Consider the following 10,041-nt stretch of genomic DNA (forward strand, 5'->3'; position numbering starts at 1 on the left):
CTAACACTTAAATCAATACTCGATATTAACAAATTTCTCTTCTTCAGAAACGCTTTCCTTGCCATTGCCAGTCTACATTTTATATCCTCTCTACTTCGACCATCATCGTAGCAAAAATAAAATTTCATTGAAATCACCTGGTTTGTACAAGACAGAAATTTTCTTCTGCTTCTCACAATTAATCGTTGATTTACTTATTTTTAAAATAAAAATCTATCGTCCGTGGTCTGTCCTTTTACGGTGCTCATATAATGACAGAATACTCGATAACCAGGCAGCCACAGTGTCGAGCACTCCGTGAATAAATGGCTGCCATTCTGTCTAGCTCTTAATTTGTGTATCTTACAATGTGGCCAGTTAAACTTTCTGGAAACAACAGTTTCTAGCATCCCAGAACCATTTTCGAATTTTTTGCTTCCTCCTTGACACATGGAAGCTGTGCCACAATATTCTGACCAGCTATTTTTGCTGGAGGGGACTTTATGTTTGATCCATTTAATTTTTGCATCCCTGCCATCATACATATCACGATTTTAAGTTGGGCTACAAAAGAGAGGCAAGGCGGAGTTTCAGGAATAAGGAAGACTTTGTTACGTAACAACTCCTGTGTGAGAAAAAAATCTAACAATGCGCACTGCTTCAAACGAAGCCGCTACCAGCAGGCTTTAACTGTAATTTGCGGCCGAACCCCGAAGGGAATATCCCTGCCAATAAATGCCATACGATCATTTATTTATTTATTTTTTTGACCGAAGAAAGACACCTGAACTGTAGGTAGAGACATCAAAGAAAGCATTGCTAGATCACCAATTCAATACCTTCAAAATATATTGAAATATTTCGGTAAAATTATTAGTCTTAGATTTTTGTCTCAAGCGCGATCGCTCACAGGTTAACATCTTCCAAAAAACGCAAGCACAACCGATGTATCCTGTGAATATATTAGATGAATATATGAGGAGATAGGAAAAGGACAGTCTGTATGTTAAAATTGAATTATGGCTTATGAAAAGAAAATGAGAATTAGTTAATTTGCATATTCATGCAACTTACAGTCCATTTGCAAAGGAGCGTCATGAAATTCACCTTTTGCACGTTATTCAGTACTGCAGTGGCGGAGGCAAGGGGTAGGGGATGAGGGGGAATGTATCCGTCTCCCCTCTTATGCGGAAAGTGTACGGAAACGCAAGCATTTTATGGATTTACAGAAGCTGCTGTTCCTGAAATAGCCGAACTAAAAACCTCTCCTTTTAAAGAAATTTGTAACAGCAGCAGGAACAAACATTTAACACAATGCTTTGAGAATAACAGATGCCATTTTACACGTTACATTTTAAAAGCAATGATGATCCAAACTGTTTTGTGCTCAGACCGCGTAAACTGCCCTTAGAAAATATTTTCAGTTAAAGGATAATCTGAGTTTCAATAATTAAGGAATGTAATTTCAAAAGGTAATGAGTGCACATTTGGTCAAACGAGTTTGATGCAACTACCATCTGTTCCATGTATGCTCTTCAACGCCACTTTTACTGACGATTGTCCTATGAAGGAAGCTTTGGATTTTTAATCTATTTACTACTTCCGTGAAGTAGACAGTTTGGCGAATATTTTGTGGTGAAGAGATGCGAATTCAGCACCCTCGAGGCCTTGACTGCTAATACCAAACCTATCTATTTATTACAGGTTCGCCCACCTGCGTTTCATATTGTGAATGTTTAGTTGCTACCTGGTACTTTCTGGTAACAACGAGCAGGATGACAGTGACACAGTGTGAGACAACATTCTCGCTATGAATTTGCGGAATTTGCTGGAATCTGCTAGCTCTGCTTGTTTCGTAGACTCTTCTGTGCTGGTACCTATTAACAAACCGTCGTAGCAGCATGGCCGTTTTGAATGAGTCAAACAACGTGCTACAAGTATATTGTTGATTAGTGTGTTGCGTTTAAGGCTAAATTTACACTGCCTGCGATGCGATGCCGAGCGGAGCGGAGCGATGACGCGCTGAAATCGCGTGACAATGGGCAGGCTTGGTTTAAAGTGACAACAGAGCGGTGCCCGTTAAGGTACTATTTCGCTGCGACTGTCCGCCGTAGCGGCGGGCAGTAACTGCCAGCCGTAACCGCCGACTGTCACTGCCTGTGTATTTCGTTGAGACTGCTGACCGCAGCGGCCACGCCACTCAGTGAGTTACCTCTGTGAAAGGAACACGCACGCGAGTTCGCAACGTGGATGCTAATACCATTCTAGGTTTTTTGGTGGACGAGGAAGAAGAAGAGGAAATTATTGCAATGCTTGCAAGATCTTGTCCCCACAGCATTTTCCAAACACGGAAAAGTGAAGGAATTTATGCTAACTTAGTAACCGGTCAAAAAATGGTTCAAATGGCTCTGAGCACTATGGGACTTAACATCTGTGGTCATCAGTCCCCTAGAACTTAGAACTACTTAAACCTAACTAACCTAAGGACATCACACACATCCATGCCCGAGGCAGGATTCGAACCTGCGACCGTAGCAATCGCGCAGTTCTGGACTGAGCGCCTAGAACCGCTAGACCACCGCGGCCGGCCTAGTAACCGGTCACTTGCGAAACGATGAAGAGAGGTTCAGAAATTTCTTTAGACTTAACCCATCTCAGTTCGATTTTGTTTTAAGTCTGGTGAGAGAAGATATAGCAGGAACAGCTACCAGTGCAGTGCAAACTCCAATAGAAGCCGACGAAAAAATGGCAGTGACTTTACGGTAGGTAGCTGTATAAAAGCATACGTATTCATCAACAATGGTTTAAAACGGATAATTTTATATCTCTATGAAATAACATAAATTTCTATTAGAATAATAAGTTTATTTGGAAACGACTCAGGGCCTGTACAGTTTGTTGTTTATGTTTACATTATCTTTACACTGTGTTTACATTATGATTAGTAATTATTTTCAAAAGTAGTATCACCTGCTTGTGGTTCGACGTTTATTAATGGGGTGAAAGTGTACGTATCGTCTCCAACCGATGAAGTTCGTTCGTATGGGGATGAAAGGGAAGACGAGCCGGAAGGACTGATGCTGACTGGTAGTGGCACAAGAGATGATTCTGAAGAACTGTCAAGTCCCGTAACATAGCTTAAAATGTCAATTTTCGCTTTATTAATGAGGTGACGTGGTAGTTTCCTAATGGACGCTGCGATGCTTCTCATGAACAGCCCCACATCATCTTCCGGATCTCGATTATTAGCCAAGCGCTGCAGCAATTCCAATCGTTGTTGGCCCCTTTGGTTGATTGAATCCCAGTGTGTCTGCGAGCTGAGACGGAAGAGTTGGCAGCAAGTGCGTCACCACACGACAAGGAAGCAATGGCTTGTGGAGTGTCAGGCCCTGTTTCATTGGCATTTTGTCCGTCTTCATCAGATAGCAGTCCTTCAACACTTGTTGGCTCCTTTAGCGGAACACTGCAAAAAGACGACCGCTCCCTTTCTACATCTCTCAAAAAGCCTAGTCTGTTGAACAACGCCCATTTTGTTGTTGAACTTGGTGCTGCAGAACCTGTTTGCAGTTGTTCCTTTCGAAGTGTTTCCCAGTAGTTATCTCTGATGTCTTTCCATCTCTTCTTACACTGGTTACCTAAAACGGAAGGATATTTGTTTAGCTGTGTAATTAGGACAAGACATTTATGTTTCATGTATTAATAATAATTATGGTTTGTGTTACGAGTTTCTAGCTACAGGGGAGAGTTTTGTGTCCCTTGGATATGGTTTCCGGATATTACCAAGCTACGTAAGCATCATAGTTCGTGAAACAGTAGAAGCTATGTGCCAACACTTGGCACCTATCTTCCTGCCTCCTCCATCTCGAGAATCTTTCAGGAAAGGTGCGAAAGAATTCTACACTCTTTGGGATTTCCCTAACTGCTGTGCTGCGATTGATGGGAAACATAAGGATACGGTGTCCTGGAAAAAGTGGTTCCCTTTTCTGGAATTACAAAGGGTACTTCTCCATAGTACTTTTGGCATTGGTTGATGCGAACTGTAAATTCGTTGCGATAGACCTAGGTTCATATGGGAAGGATGGAGACAGTAGCATATTTAATAAGTCGGCAATGGGGAAAATGATCATGAAAGGAGACGTGCTTCCAGCAGATGAAGAGCTTCCATTAACTGACATCAAGATGCCATTTGTTATAGTAGGCGACGAGGCATTTTGCTTGCGAAAGCATATTCTCAAGCCTTACACTCGCTCGTCTGTCCAGCAAGATAAATCAAAAGCGACCTTCAACTATAAATTCACACGAGCGCGCCGAGTTTCTGAAATCGCTTTTGGACTTTTGTGTCACGTATTTCGAGCGTTCTACACAAATCTGAATCTGCAACCTAACGCATGTGATAAACTCGTTACAGGTTGTTGCTGTCTACACAATCTCATCAGTGACGCCTATTTAGAAAAAGGAGGATGACCTTTTTATGAACTTGACCATGACGTGAGTTTGAGTTTACCACAGAACATTATTCCCCTGCCCCGAACAGGGGGATCCTACCAAGCTGAAGGGTTTCAGGTACGAGATACATTTAAAAATTACTTCTGTGAACCTACAAATCAATGATTACAACCTGGATAAGAACTGAGGCTCAAATAAAGGAAATAAATTATTATTACTCGTAACGACTATTGTAATCGTTTGGTGACAGAAAGAATTGAAGCATTGTTGTAGCCTTCATATTGTACAATTTGTCACAGTAGGAAAAAAACATAAATAAATGAATGTGTATATGCAAAACACTTACCATCTTTTTTCATTGCTTCTCCTATCTTCGTCCACAACTTATCCTTTGCCATCACATTTCTGAAATCTGTATGCGTATTATCATACAGTATAGAGTATCTGCTCACATACTCCACTAACTGTTCGTCGTCGTCATCGTGAAAACCTTTCTTCGACATAGCGCGTCGTTGATTTCTGCAGTCGTCACACACCTGGCAGTCGCGGCCCAACTGCTTGACTGCTTCTGCAGCGGCCGAGACGCGGCAGTCGCGATGACGTCACGACCGCTGACTGCCGAGCAGTTACAACGACATATGTTCCGTTGCTTTGCCTAAGGGCAGTAGTCAACTGCCCGCAGCCACTGCCGGTCGCTACGGCCGGCAGTTGCAGCGAAATAGTACCTACAGTAGACTGCAGACTGGTCCGAGCGATGTGATGCGGTGCGATGCGATGACTCCGCTGTGGTCGCAACCGAGTTTGCGTTTCGCGCGCGTGTTTGGAGCGATTGCTTGTTTGCGCTTGCGTCTGGAGTAATTGCTTGCTTGCGATGGACGTCGAAAGACTAATTAACAATGTGCGTGAACGCCCCGTGTTGTGGGACCAGAAAAATAAATATTACCACAATAGGGATTTTGTTCGTCAAGCATGGAATGAAATAGCTGAAGATTGTGGAACAGACAGTAAGTACAAAAAAGTAAAATAACTAGCTACAAGACTCCAAGAAATAAGTAACACAAACAACTTCGTTTATTTTCTAATTTTAATTGTGTATAGATACTATTACAGTATTTTGATATTGAAATGACGTTCACAATAGTTACGGTATTTGATAATTTCGACATGAAATATATTTCCATTAATGACTGTTGACATAGTTTTTGAAGGCCTCTTGACACTCCTCGCTCTTCTTGAAGCACCACTGTTTGCTCTGTCATTTTGGAAGCATGCTGCTAAAGCACTGTGTTCTGTTATGTCCTGGTCAATAGACAATTGAAGGGAAATGTCAGGCCCATATTTATTGATTATTATATTGTGCAAGACGCAGATGCACTGAATAATAATGTCTGCATGTTCTACAGAAGTTTCAATTTCCTTTCGGAGAAGACGCCACTTGCTGGCCCTAATTCCGAAAGTGCGTTCCACCACCGTTCTAGCCCTCGATAGCCTCCTGTTAAATATCTCTTCCTCAGTCAGTGACAGTCCAGGGAAAGGGCGCATTAAGTTTTCCAGTTGTGGAAAGGCTTCATCTCCAACCAACACTAATGGAGCTTTTACTGAAGTACATGGTAGTAGTACATGGTAGTATTTTCGGTGGAGGCCAGTTTTCAGTTTCGTTCAAAATATTATTGTACAAGTTACTTGCTCTAAATGTTCCACCATCTGATTGCTTGCCATAGCCTCCAATGTCAACTGCTATTAATCTGCAGTTAGCATTTTTGTAATTGTAATACATTGTCCCAGAATGAGGGGGACATTTAACCGGAACATGCTTACCATCAATGGCCCCCACACAATTCGGAAAATTCCATTTGGTATACATGTGTTTTGCAGCGGTTTGAAGCAGTGGTATAGTAGGAGAAGGCAGGTGTACAGGGCTCAGAATTTCACATATTGTGGCGCACATTTCATGCACACATTGTGCGACTGTAGTTAGACCCATCCGAAACGACTGTGACAGTGCATGGAAAGACATCCCAACCGACAAATATCTGCAAAAGAATGAAATGAGCGTAATTGAAGGATGTGTAGGATCTCCGTAGGATTTGCAGTTAATGTGCTAAGGACAAAAAATGTATTAAGTATACAGTGTACTTAATTATTTACGCATGTTTTCACGTCTATATTTTCAGGCGAGGTACTGAAGAATAAATGGAAGAACCTACTTGACACTTTCCGCTCTGAACTAAAAAAAATCGTGCTGAACGTTCAGGAGACGAAGGTGGCGTGCCGCCTTTCCAATCCAGTTGACCGTGGTACAAGCTAATGACCTTCCTGACTGACATAATGACGCCACGGAAGACGAAGACTAATGTTCATCACAGTAAAAGAACAGCATCGCAACACGACGACGCACACGACGACGTACCATTTTCACCAGCTCTTACAGAGAGAGTGTTTCACCTGATGAAACCAACCAAGACTGTCTGTAAGTTCAGAGTGTAGCGTTTCGATGCCTCCTCCCTCACCCACCCTACACACAAACCAAAACAAGAGATCCAAGAAATCGACAAACTCTGAGTTGCTAAATATAGAGAAGCAAAAGTTGAAGCTAATTGAGCAGCAAATGTCGAAATCAGAAACGCAAGATGACAGCTATCATTTTGTAGTGAGTTTGCTGCCAGCAATGCGAAAACTATCACCAGCAGCTCAGTTGAGAGCCAGGATAAATATTCAGCAGGTTCTTTTGGAAGAATTGGAACAATCAACCACTTCCACTGCACATTCGTTGATGTCACCCTATGCACCTGAAAATCCGGTTGAAATCGTAATTGCTGGAAATCCGCAAAATGAAATAGTCATTTCTGAAATTCAACCTGATGACGTTGGTATTTCAAGCCACCAAGATTCTGAAAACTTTGATACTTAAGTTAGTGAACTGTGATGTATTTTACTTCTCATTGTCAACTACGTCAAAATTTATTAAAAGAAAGTTTGAATCTATCACAATTTGTAAATTTTTCATAATAAAATGATTGCTGTAAACGTAATATCGTGTACTTACCTGATGGTGACCATAACTTTCTCTTCAGGGGTAACAGCCATTCTGAAATTTGTGTTTTGCTTCTGTAATCTATTTGAAACAGACGACACTATGTAATCAAATGTCTCTGTACTCATTCTGAAATAATTACAAATTTATCATCATCTTTTCTCAACTCACTGTACAAATGATGAAATTCTCCTAAAGCACTCCTCTCCTTGTTGATTTCATGCACCATTCACGACTGCGTTGAATTCTCAGAGCACTGTTTTCTAACAAAAAAGAATTTACTGGGTCGAGGAAAAACGACATCGTGCCGAGACCGCTCAATTGCTGGCCAGATCGCGCGCGCGCTGTGTGGTATGCAATGTGGACGCTCCATCGCATTGCATCGCTTTGGCCATTATGCCTCGCGTCGCGTCGCATCCCATCACAGGCAGTGTAAACGTACAGTAATGTTGTTACATTGTTAGTTGTTCAACAATAGAGAAGAAAAGACAAGCACATTTGTTCACCGTTTTTGCGCCTGCGTATAAAAGAAAGTGTTTAAACCCAGCAGAAATTACAAGTGTGCGAACATTATTTCAGAACCCGACGAAGACATCCCGCAGCATTCAGGAACAACGCAACTGAACCGCAACCAGGCACATCTAATATTCAAACGCAAACCAGAAACAAAACATAAAACCAGTACTACGTTGGTACCTTTTTTACACAGAACTGCCGACGCCAGTATCAGGAAATATATAACTATGTTGCGAAAACTTGGGTTCCCATATAAACTACAGATGTCCTTGTGGCAAAAGGAATTTGAAATTTCAGCATCAATGGCTGTCAGAGTTCCATTCATTAGCTTATTCAGAAGCAAATGTGTTCGCTGTCTGTAAGTTCTGTGTTATTTTTCCAGCTGAATTCCATCCAGGGAAAGGTGCACATCTTCAGTTGAGTTGGTTAGTGAAAAAAAATCCACAAAATGGAAAAATCTAAAACAAGAATTCAGATATCATGGGAAGAGAGGACATCACGCGAAAGCCTACATTTCATGTCAGAATTATATATTAGCGTTTGAAAAGAAGACAGATAACATTAACACATTGGAGCCGATGGACGTACTAGATACGTTCACTATGTTTTAACCATAAAATCCGACGGACGTGTCATACGTTCTTCACTTCCGACTGATTTAGTTGTGATTAAAACGCGTGTTTTACGTTTGTAAGTGGCGAAACTCATTATTTGGCTTGTCGTAAGTGCATTGTTTATTGCTAGCGCGCGCATCTCTCCTGAATGGTACCAGTGTTCATCTACATCTACATGGTTACTCTGCAATTCACACGTAAGTGCCTGGCAGACGGTTCATCGAACCATTTTCATACTACTTCTCTACCATTAAACTCTCGAATGGCGCGTGGGAAAAAGGAACACCTAAATCTTTCCGTTCGAGCTCTGATTTCTCTTGTTTTATTATGATCATTTCTCCCTACGTAGGTGGGTGTCAACAAAATATTTTCGCATTCGGAAGAGAAAGTTGGTGATTGAAATTTCGTAAATAGATCTCACCGCAAAGAAAACCGCCTTTGTTTCAGTGACTGCCACCCCAACTCGCGTATCGTATCAGTGCCACCCCCCCCCCCCCCCCCCCAATTGTGTGAAGTGCGCGCGCGCTCGGAATATTGTTGAGGGTTGTTTTGTTCTGTGTCGGCTGCCGTGTTGTGTGCGTCCTTCCCGTGTGTAAAAACATATAAATAGTGAATATGGCTAACAGACATCGCGGTCTGTCATTCAGTTCAGCAGCTTGCCCTTCATAATGAATGATGTCATTTTGATGAACTCCCTGAATTACCTCTGTCGATCAGTTGTAGAATTTTGGAACACGTATTGTGTTCGAGTATAATGACTTTTCTGGAGACTAGAAATCTACTCTGTAGGAATCAGCATGGGTTTCGAAAAAGACGGTCATGTGAAACCCAGCTCGCGCTATTCGTCCACGAGACTCAGAGGGCCATAGACACGGGTTCACAGGTAGATGCCGTGTTTCTTGACTTCCGCAAGGCGTTCGATACAGTTCCCCACAGTCGTTTAATGAACAAAGTAAGAGCATATGGACTATCAGACCAATTGTGTGATTGGATTGAGGAGTTCCTAGATAACAGGACGCAGCATGTCATTCTCAATGGAGAGAAGTCTTCCGAAGTAAGAGTGATTTCAGGTGTGCCGCAGGGGAGTGTCATAGGATCGTTGCTATTCACAATATACATAAATGACCTTGTGGATGACATCGGAAGTTCACTGAGGCTTTTTGCAGATGATGCTGTGGTGTATCGAGAGGTTGTAACAATGGAAAATTGTACTGAAATGCAGGAGGATCTGCAGCGAATTGACGCATGGTGCAGGGAATGACAATTGAATCTCAATGTAGACAAGTGTAATGTGCTGCGAATACACAGAAAGATAGATCCTTTATCATTTAGCTACAAAATAGCAGGTCAGCAACTGGAAGCAGTTAATACCATAAATTATCTGGGAGTACGCATTAGGAGTGATTTAAAATGGAATGATCATATAATGTTGATCGTCGGTAAAGCAGATGC

General features: G+C 41.9%; 1 long non-coding RNA gene across 1 annotated transcript in view; it reads left to right on the plus strand.

Annotated features, from left to right (window-relative positions):
* The window catches only part of LOC126413918 (uncharacterized), a 38,873-nt gene extending 34,374 nt beyond the window's left edge, over window positions 1-4,499 (plus strand). The window contains exon 3 of the long non-coding RNA XR_007575385.1: window positions 4,388-4,499. This is a non-coding gene — a long non-coding RNA (uncharacterized LOC126413918). The remainder of the gene's footprint in view (window positions 1-4,387) is intronic.
* Window positions 4,500-10,041: the final 5,542 nt, after the last annotated feature.

Source organism: Schistocerca serialis, chromosome 1 (assembly GCF_023864345.2).
Source record: "Schistocerca serialis cubense isolate TAMUIC-IGC-003099 chromosome 1, iqSchSeri2.2, whole genome shotgun sequence".
NCBI classification, from domain to species: Eukaryota; Metazoa; Arthropoda; class Insecta; order Orthoptera; family Acrididae; genus Schistocerca; species Schistocerca serialis.